Source organism: Trifolium pratense, linkage group LG4 (genome assembly GCF_020283565.1).
Source record: "Trifolium pratense cultivar HEN17-A07 linkage group LG4, ARS_RC_1.1, whole genome shotgun sequence".
In the NCBI taxonomy this organism is placed as follows: Eukaryota; Viridiplantae; Streptophyta; class Magnoliopsida; order Fabales; family Fabaceae; genus Trifolium; species Trifolium pratense.
In genome coordinates, this window is record NC_060062.1 from 21,546,472 (window position 1) to 21,557,731 (window position 11,260).

At 31.6% G+C, this 11,260-nt stretch overlaps 1 long non-coding RNA gene and 1 pseudogene across 1 annotated transcript; one reads left to right on the top strand and one right to left on the bottom strand.

The window, feature by feature from the left end:
- Nucleotides 1-1,566: 1,566 nt before the first annotated feature.
- LOC123923323 lies at nt 1,567-3,592 on the top strand (annotated as a pseudogene).
- Nucleotides 3,593-7,691: 4,099 nt separating this feature from the next.
- Nucleotides 7,692-8,923, bottom strand: LOC123881396. The gene is made up of 2 exons (XR_006799456.1): nt 8,880-8,923; nt 7,692-8,156 (listed from the first exon to the last, which is right to left on the bottom strand). It is a non-coding gene; the product is annotated as an uncharacterized LOC123881396 (long non-coding RNA).
- Between the last annotated feature and the right edge of the window lie 2,337 nt (nt 8,924-11,260).

Consider the following 11,260-nt stretch of genomic DNA (forward strand, 5'->3'; position numbering starts at 1 on the left):
CAATCACCACCCACGGTCAACGATTTCGCTCATTGAAACTTGTCATCTATAACGGCTCAACTCGGCACCCCAACTATTATCTTCATGGTCCTATAAATACCGTATTTCACCACGAAGCAAGGTAAATAAATCTATTTACATAAGACCTCTCACTATTTACTTTCTTACTAGTTTAAACGACAGAGTGTTTGCGTGTATCACCCCTACCTCCATTGGCATATTCTATTCAAGCTCGACCCTTCAAGCGGGCACAACCTGCGCATGACACAGAAGGTGGACTTTAGAACCACTTAGCCATCAGTTGCCTCCGCTCCAAGACAATTGATAGAACATATGCCACCCACAAGCAAGAGGAATAGAAGAAATTTGTCACAACTTGGTTCAAGTGATGTAGAATCATCATCAAATAGTCACAAGTGCGGAACTTGCGACTACAACAAGTAGAAAACCAACATTACTCCTCAACACAACTCAATAGTTTGGAGTACACCGAATGCTCTGCATGGTCACATCCTCAAAGCAAAACCCCATCATCGCAACCGTGATGGGGATGAAGATCAGCTACACTCCGGAGGCTAAGATCATAAGTGAATGCTTTGCATGAAAGATCATAAGTGAAAGCAAAACCCCATCAATAATCTGGAGTACACCGAATGCTCCACTGATTAAGATCATGAGTGAATGTATGATTTTTAATATTTCATTTATTGATTTGTTTTGCAAAAGCTATTTCAATTAAAAGTTGAACTATTTATAAATATTAGATTTTCTTAATAAAATAGCCAATTTACCTACTTTCATCTATTTTCCCTCACTTTTTTAGATTTTATATATGAGTTTAATAGAGAAATGGAAGCAAGTAGAACCGTATACTTGTATACTAAGAAAAATTATGATTGGAACAAAATTATGAAGAGGCATTATTTGTCCTCTTGTTTAAAGAAATAAACATTTTTAAAAATATTATTATCTTCTCACTTTCTACTCAACTAAACAAGAGAGAAAGGGGGTTTATACTTCTCTCTCTTTTATTTCTCTCATCTTTCTCTTATGCCAAATAACCTCTCAAATCTACTCTATTTCTTACCTCTTTTTCTCTTCTCATTCTCTCATAACCTTATTCTCTTTTCTTATTTTCTTCGCATGCATTGTCAAACAAAATGTAAAGACAAATTTAATAAGTACACCACCTAGAAGTATATAGAATGTGCACGTGGAGTGATTCATGTATCCAACACCAAACAGTCTAAGCATATGGATTATGTGCGGTTTGAGTGCATTTAGTCGGGATATCTAAATCGTCCGATCAATATCAGACAGTTTAAACTTTAAAATTAGATTTTAATTGTTTTTAAATATGAAATTTAAATTAAAACTACAAATCTTCTAATCTTAATCAAACAGTCCAGATATGACTGACCTGAGTGCACCAAAATGTTCCTTTATACTTTTACTTGACCCAAAGATAAATGATACCCTATCTTTGTTATGCTTTATTTAATCAACACTTGAAATTAAAATCCAAAACAAGAGAAAATTGTTGAGCTAAAGAATTTTGTATGTAGAATGGAAGAAACTGCAAAGAAAAAAGGTCACATAGTGATGATACCATTCATGGGACATGGTCATCTCATACCATTCTTAGCACTAGCAAGAAAAATTCAAGAAACAACAACTAATTTCACAATCACAATAGCCACTACTCCTCTCAACATTCAACATCTTAAATCTGCAATTTCTACAGCCATTTCTTCAATCAATCTTGCTGAATTACCTTTCAATCATAGCCAACATGGTTTACCACCAAACAACAAACATAGAAAACACAGAGAAGCTTCCTCTACCTGATGTAATCAAACTCTTTCATGCATCAACAAGCCTTGAAACTCCTCTTAGTTCTTTAATATCAAAGATTACAGAACAAGAGGGTCATCCTCCACTTTGTATTATATCAGATGTTTTTCTTGGTTGGGTTACTAATGTTGCTAAGAGTTTAGGTACAAGGAATATATCATTCACAACTTTTGGTGCTTATGGAACTATGGCTTATATCTCTATTTGGTCTAATCTCCCTCACAGGAAAACAGATTCTGATGAGTTTTGGGTTCCAGGTATTACTAAAAAGTCTCATTTATTGATAACTCGATTAATCGATCAATAATGAATACAAACGACTCTATTTATGCAATTTTTTAATGAGTAATACTAAACGGTGCCTCCATGACACTTGTTATGCATACAAAAAACGAAATAAAAAACAAAATTAATGTTATAACTTAGAAAGATAATTTTTTTATATTTTTAAGATGTTGAATACACAACTGCAATGGGCACTAAATACTGTTCGGGAAATCTCCTCCAAATCACTAGTATGGCTATCGAAATTATGAGCATCAGCATGTAGGTTCCAGATCCAAGTAGTAGTATCAGGTCCCTTAGCTATTGTTCTCGGGAAATCTCCTCCAAATCACTTGTTTACCATTTTATTTTATTTTATTAATTCAAATAGCATTAATGATCATCTTACAACTGTCCCTAACGAGATTTGAACTCAATATTTTGAAGTTACAATGCTAAGCTCTTACCGGTGAGCTAACATCTCAAGTATTTTTATATATATCTAACTATATCTTTGATACCAGGGTTCCCTCAAAACTACAGATTCCACAAATCTCAGATGTATAGATATCTAAGAGAAGCTGATGGAACTGATAGCTGGTCAAAATTCTTCCCTCCACAGATAGCACTTTCTATGAAATCTGATGGATGGATTTGCAACACTGTTGAAGAGATTGAGACTTTTGGGCTGCAACTATTGAGGAACTATCTTCAACTTCCTGTTTGGTGTGTTGGTCCCCTTCTTCCATCAACTATAAAGGATTCGAATTCGAAGAACCGTACAGGAAAAGAATCCAGCATAGCTCTAGAAGAATGCATTGAATGGCTTGATTTGAAAGAAGAGAATTCTGTTCTTTACATTTCTTTTGGATCACAGAACACCATAAGTTCCTCACAAATGATGACATTGGCTGAAGGGTTGGAAGAAAGTGAGAAACTTTTCATTTGGGTGATTAGACCGCCTTTTGGTTTCGACATGCAAGGAGAGTTTAAGGCAGAATGGTTACCAGAAGGATTTGAAGAGAGAATGAAGCATAGCAAAAGGGGTTTGTTGGTGCATAAATGGGGACCTCAGTTGGAGATTCTATCAAACAAATCAACAGGAGCATTTCTATGTCATTGTGGATGGAATTCTGTTTTGGAGAGTCTTAGCAATGGAGTGCCAATTATTGGTTGGCCACTTGCAGCAGAGCAAGCATACAATGCAAAGATGTTGGTGGAAGAAATGGGAGTGAGTGTAGAGCTGACAAGAACTGTGGAAAGTTTGATTTCTAAGGAAGATGTGAAGAGGGTTATAGAAATTGTTATGGATAAAGAAGGGAAGGGAAAAGAGATGAAAGAGAAAGCAAATGAGATTGCAGTACACATGAGAAAGGCAACATTAGAGAAAGGTGAAGAAAAGGGGTCTTCATTGAGAGCAATGGATGATTTTGTTAGAACCATTTTACAAATATAATGCTCTATTAATTGTTGCATTTGTTTGTTTGACAGATTTTGTAGCACTAAATAGAACATTATATTTTAAGTTCTAGGTTGGTGCTTAATGTTGTGTTTCAATTCTTAAGTTTCCCTGTATATTTCTCAGGATAAGATAGTAATCTAATCACTAAGCACAATGAAATAATGACTAATGCCTGTTTGAAATAACACTGAACAGTAATTATACTTTCTAAAAAACATTTCTACTTAATTGTAATTGATTGTTTGGAGAATGTCTCTCCCCCTCTCTACATGGATGCAGGGTAGAGGATTTTCCAAATGCTTCCTATCAAACAAGTCTGCTTCCTACAATATGATACATGTACAAATGTGCAAGACAACAAATTTACACAGAGAAAGAGGCTTGCGCAAAAACCAAAAACAAAAAAAGACACTACATTTTCTAATCCATTTGTGTATCAAGTGACCACCACACTGCCTCGATGGTTGTGTGTGCTAAAGGTAAAACCTAATTTTTTCTTATGCATGGGAGAGATATCTGTCTCTTGCAACTATCATTTCTAGTAATGAGAAGTGGAAATTATTTTTGGTTTCTACCTCTTTCACCAACGAATGAGATTATCTAGATAAAAAAACTCAATTATGTGGTGTGAAGAGAATACTTTCAAGTTTTATATCCTTTATTTTTTTATTTTTTTTTTTGGTAGAAATGCTAAAGAAAGAAACAAAAACAAGAACAGAGCAAAAAGGAAAAAAAAAAAAAAAAAAAAACTAGTGACGATGGTACTGCGTCATCTCAGAGTTAGATCGCAGCAAGTCATCCATTCCTTCCGGTGGGGTATTCCAAATCTTCAATTTCATATCATTACTTGAGCCAAATTTTGCTAGAAAATCTGCACAAGCATTGCCTTCTCTTAGAGTATGACACAAATTCACTTCTCAGTCCAAATTCAACAACTCTTTAATATTAGCAATCACATGAGCATACAAGTGAAATCTATTCATAGGCTTTGAAATGAGATCCATTGCTGTTTTGGAATCTGAGTAACAACAAATGTAGGTGCAATCATAGTTCATAGCTAATTTCAGCCCTTGATAAATGATCATGAGTTCAGCATAGGTGTTATTAGATATTCCAAGGCAGCAACTGAACCCGGTCACCCAAGAGTCGTCGCCTCTTCTAATTAACCCGCCTGTACCAGCCCTGCCTGACACACCGAGACAACTCCCATCAACATTAAGAACGAAACAATTTTCTTTAGATGGGTGCCAAGAAACCAACTTAGGAGTAATTTGAGAATCCATGGGAGAGAGAAGCAAATCAACAACAAGGAACCAAGTCTTCTAACTTCAGCCACAATTTGGAATAAATGAATGGTGTCTTTTCTCACACAAACAATATTTCTAGCTCTCCAATTCCACCACAGACCAGCTAAGAAGCATTCAAATGCAACCAATCATCAGTAATCATATTGCCAAAGAAACTAGAATCCGTAAAACCAAGGCTATATCATATAGATTTAGCCACAACACAGTCTCAGAGGCAGTGAAAGATGGTTTCAACATAATTAGAACATCTAGGACAAATATTAGAAGGAAAAATGTTTCTATTATTCAGCAAATCAAGAGTAGGTATGGAATGATGATAGGCACGCCAAATAAAAAACTTGAATTTTTTAGGGGCAAGAAGCTTCCAAATCCAAAGCCAAGACTTATGAGGATCACAATTTCTCTTTTTGTCAATTAACCACCTATATCCAGCAGCTGCAGTGTAGTTACCATCTAAGTTCCCTTTCCAGATGAAACAATCAGGAGTAGACGTGTTCAATATTAACTCACACTTTATGATAGAAGTTTTTCAGGAAGCAAGGACCGGCGTATATAATTGATTCAAATGCCAATAATCATGATAGTACAAGTCTTTAATAAAAAAATAAAAAATATCCTTCATTTTAATTTTACTAAAAAAATAAAAATATGATATGCTTAAAAATAGGAATAAAATAGATTATAAATAAAAACAAAACAGAACAATCTATACGGATAAAAATTTCAATAAAATAAATTCAAAATAAAAAACAAAAATAATAAAAAAGATTATATATGGATCTATACATAAAAATAGGAACAAAATATAAGAATAAAAAGGTTATAAATTTTTTTATATTTTTTTGAAATTCTTTAATTGGCCGGCCCAAAAGCCTATAGGAGCAGCCGAAGACGACCCATGAAAAAGATAGGCCCAGGGGGCCAGCCCGATAATGCCATGTAATTTTTTTGAAGCCCGGCTCGTGTAAAAATATAGGGCTAATGGACTGGCCTGATAGCCCGATCCATTTTTACAGCTCTATCCAAAACCAAACCGAATCGTGAGTAATTTTAATTTTAAATTGAATAAATTTTTTCTTCAAAACCGATTCAAATCAAACCGCGAAACCTTCTTTAGCCTACATGACGTTAGTAAGAAATATATACCATAACAAGGCGGTTAAGGATTCTTTTAATTAAGGAATAAAATATGTGAGTATGGATGACAATGGGTAGGGTATGGGTAGGGTACTACAGTATCTATCCCCGTACTCGCAGTGTGGGTAACAACCTTTGTACATGTCCTCATATCCTGTGGGTACCTAAGTACCCATACCCGTACTTGTTATCCGCATTTTTACTAAAAATAAATCGATTCATTATAAAATATTATATCGTTTTAATATAATTTTTTTTTTAAGATTTTAATATTGACTCGTGAAATTTATAAACAAAAATTTGATTAACATCACGTTAAATTTCATTTCTTTATTGACATATTCACATTGTGTTTATATTATGTTATAAATAAACATTTTATTAAAAATGTATAATAATTTAATAGTGTTGTATTTTTTTAAATTGAAAACATATGTTATTATAGAGTAATATCAACAGATCCCTCCTCAATATATAAATAAAATAAATAAATATATATTATGTGAGTATGGAGCGGGGTGAGTACTAAGGTACTCGTACTCGCACCCATATCCATTCATTTTTTCTGATAATTATTCATACTCGTCTCCATATCCAAAATGCAAATTTTTACCATATCCGTTATGGATATTTTTTGCGAGTACCTACTAAATATGAGTCAAATCGTCATCTACATGTGAGTAACCGAGACATTGAGAATTTAAGACATGTTGACATGTATAAAAAAAAAGACATGTTGACACAATCAACTCAAATTGACACATTAGTTGATTAACTTCTTTTAGACATATTTTGTGATGGCAGATGGGCAAATGACATGATAGCAATTGATATGAATGTAGAAAATTCAACGGCTCATATTTGGAAAAGCTACCAAATTACTTCATCAGTCTTTTCCATTTGAGCAATCCATCCACAATAATATTATTCATTCAAGATATCTTTTTTGTCAAGATTATCCCCTCACTTCTTTTTCATCTATTTCGAACCAAACATGTCCTATATAAAATGGATGCACTTATTTTTTAAACATTCACTTGATATATGTGTAGACTTTCCACATTCAATGCAATATTATTACAAAAGAAAATAAATGGAATTAATATTTCTCCTTGATGCCTATAGTCCTATAGCATAGTTTCTGCACATGAACTATACAAAACTTCTGCTTAATCTTGTAATTAAGGAAAGAAAAATGTGGTTGGATTTGGATGGTTTCTCTTCGTTCTTCGGTATAATTGTATAAAATAGAGAAGGTCAAGCTTTAGTTAGACCCTAAATTGGTGTTCAAAGACTATTGAGTCACCAAATTATAATACCTTCAAAGATTTAATGTCACATCACATTTTTTTTAATCTTTATTAAAATTTGTATAACCGAACCAAATTGCTTAATCCAAGATTTAATGTGACATCACATTTGTCTTTATAAGAAATAAGAAATATTAAAGTTGTTGTGGGCTCATAGTCATAGCCCTCTTCCTAACCAAAAAAATAAATATTGAAGTTGTGTAGAATTTGAGATAAAGGGTTGAGTTTGGCTACTAAATTAATTTGGTTACAAGAATCTTGAAGACAAATTTTAGATGTTTACTACTAAAATACTCAAAAATCAAAATTAAAAGATTTTTTGGACACAATCAAAATTAAAAACACACACCAATACAATATTTTCAAAGCATAGGATATTTTTTTATTAATTTAAGTGGCACTATAATAGCCATTTTACAACCGTTTTTGACCAAAATCAAATTCGGTCCTTTGTGGTTAATAAACTAAGACCTAACACCTCAAGTCTAATACATAGAAATTAAAGCAAAGAAAATTATTCTAGTCACACGCAAAAAAAAACAAAGAAAATCACTTAATTCTCATCCATTTCAATTTCAGCCTCAACGTCGCCTGATGCCCGAATTAATTTTTTGTATACAATCCACCCTATGAAAGCAAGGGTAGTTGCAACAGCCCCCATTGGCAACATAATCTTTAGTGTCCAATTAATGTTGAAAGAAACATCAATTTCTGGAACTGGAGATGGGAGTGGAGAGTTGAAGTCATTGGAAAGTAGAGAATCTACTCTAGGCACGGTTAAACAGCTGAGAGTGAAAGCCGACATGAACCAGTTCATTTCTCCTTCAAAACACAAAAACTAAATGTTAATTTCACATGATAATTTTTTTATATATACTAATTTATCAAGGGGAATTGAATTACTAAATTGAAGAAGAAGAAGAAGAAGAAGAAGAAGAAGAAGAAGAAGAAGAAGAAGAAGAAGAAGAAGAAGAAGAAGAAGAAGAAGAAGAAGAAGAAGAAGAAGAAGAAGAAGTGGTTGTGATTTTGGAGAAGAGTTGACATGTTTACATTTCACAACAAATAAAGATTTGTATCTTGATTAAACAATATCTTGACAATATAAATAAAGATTTGTATCTTTTCACAATATTCACTAGATATAAATTAAACATATCTTGATTTTAAAAAAATAATAAAGATGAATATGAGTAAAAAAAAACACAACAGGAAATTAAGAAAATGAGTAAGAAAATCAAACATTTAAGCAAGAAATTAAGTTTGAGTAAAAAAAAAAAAAACTACAAGAAATTATGATGAATATGAATATGAGTAAGAAAATCTAACATTTAAGCAAGAAATCTAAGTTTGAGTGAAAAAAAAAAAACGCAACAAGAAATTATGATGAATATATGAATCTACAGGCTGCATAAAATTAAATGTTAAATAGGGTAGATTCTTGTCATAATTGAATTAGATCATGCATATCGATCTCAAACAATACTACTAGTTTACAACAGAAAAGTTATTGCAAAACAAAAATCCTTTCAACAAAGAAAATGGTACCTAAACTTCTTTTGTAACGAACGAGACGGCTGTAGTTAATTATGTGAGTGATTTGAAACAAATTAATGTTTTGCATTTATTTATAGGAAAACAAATGGCCCTTAAATATTTTTAAAGGAATAAAATACTTGAGAAATGTGGTAGTCAATTTTTTTTAGGAGTCATTGAACAATATCATTGAATAAGGCTGGATGCATTTCTTTCATTTGCGTGTGGATGTCCAAACCATTTTTTTATTGAGGTTATGTGTGAGGAGGAACACTTAGTGTGTGTGTGTTTGTGCATATATGTGTGTGGGACCTAAAAATAAGTTTTGTGGTTTTATTAATATGTTTATTTTTTGTGTTAAGGTGTATAACTGTTATTACTTCATTTATTCTAAATTATAAACTGTTTTCATCATTTTACACAAATTAAAATGTATCACTAATTAATTTATGTAAAAAAATATTTTTATTAAAACCAATATTTTGGTTAGGGAAACCATTTTTTTTATGGCTATATTGACTTGGTCTTATTTATCTAATTGAAAGAAAAGCTTGGATTAGTCTAGACATTACATTTACATACCCTCTACTTGCTATTATTTGTCTTCACATTTAAATTCATATAAGAATTATGAGAATCGGTCACTATTCTTCTCCATCCATTGTTATTAATTATTATTAATATTTAATTAACGATATATCCCTTATGATAATTGTGGAGGTTGCTTTTAGTAAAATTGCCAATGCTAGAATTGGAAAGTCATTATAAATTCATGTGAGTTGGTTGCCTTTTTGTTTTAGGGAGACTGAAGATCTTAACCATGTGTTATTTAATTGTCAATTTTTACAACAAATTTGGAGGAAGATATTCTTTATGAATGAAAGTGGATATTATCATATTTGATGACAGGTGGAATCGTTTCAATTTGTTCGGTACCCTGGTGAAACACAAGAAAGGGGCAAAGGTGGGAATGAATTCTCTCAAGTGTAATTTATACTTGAGAGAATAAAGTGCGGTTTGTTATTATTAATCAAGAGAGAGAAACATATAAAAATTTAGAAAAAATGAATTTAGATGTTGTTAGATCACACTTTATTCTCTCAAGTGTAAATCACACTGGAGAGAATCAATTTCATCAATTGATTTGCCTTGCTACAACTTGATGTCTTTGGTGGCTTCAGAACAATGTTATGTTCAGGGGCGATATACTGAATGTGTTAACTATTGTTAAACAAATTATGTTTATTTTATGATTTTGATTTATATGGGTCAAAAAGCATCACTTAATTTTTTTTTTCTTCTTATCTAGTGGCATCTTCTAATGTTAAAATAAAATATATATTTTGTCATATTCATTTGAAAGTTTCTTAACCCACCTTATTCCAAGTCAAAGTTCTGGCGTTTCTGTATATAATTACTATTAAGATTAATATAGAGTAATAATAGTTTAAAATAAAATCATATATATCAAAATAAAATATGACTACTATGAGGAAAGGACAAACTATACATCTTGTTTCAAGTGGGAATATGCAAGATTTTCAAGAATATGTAGAGTAGTATTGGTACATCTTGTTTGTTTGATTTAATAAAGTTTCATTTGAGCTTAATTAAATAAAATAAAATAAAGTTTGGGAGGGAAGAACCGACTTTATGTACCTCAAAGATTCTTCAACAGAAATTAGTCATCTCTAACAGCGGTGAAAACTTTATATCAATATCATGATAACCCAATAAAAAAAAGTTTGATTTAATATCCTTCTGGGTGTGGTTAGAATTTACTACGAAAAAGTTCACACTAAATAACTGTGAGTACTGTAGCATGTTTTTTAAGAGAGTTCCACACGAAGCAGAATATGCAATCAAACAAAATTAATCGTTAGAATCTGGTTGAATATTGTGTTGAAAATGTATAAGGTTGGAGTATAAATTAAATATTCTTCTTGTTTTTAAATATTTCTTTTGGGGTTTGTCGTATCAATCAAGACTCATGATTTTAGAAGAATCGGAAGTATTAGGTTGGTCTATTCTCCAAGTGGGATGCACAGACTATTTAGAGAAAAATAATGTCACTGGTCTTAATCTCATCTGTTATGATCAGTGGCGGAACTGGAAAATAAATTTTGGGTGGGCCGCAAAAAAATTATAATATTTAAATTAGATATAAAAATTATATTTTATACAAAAATTTAACTTAGAATAAATATAAAATTTACCATAAAATTAAATTTCATGTTCTAAATAATATTCTACGTGTTCCAAATGACTTGAAAAATTATCAATGATTTATTTTAAATTAATATTTATATAAGTTGGATCATCAAAAAATTATATATTTTATTGCTTAAAAGATAATAATTATTTTTAATTGAAAATAGTTGTGCTTTTTTTAT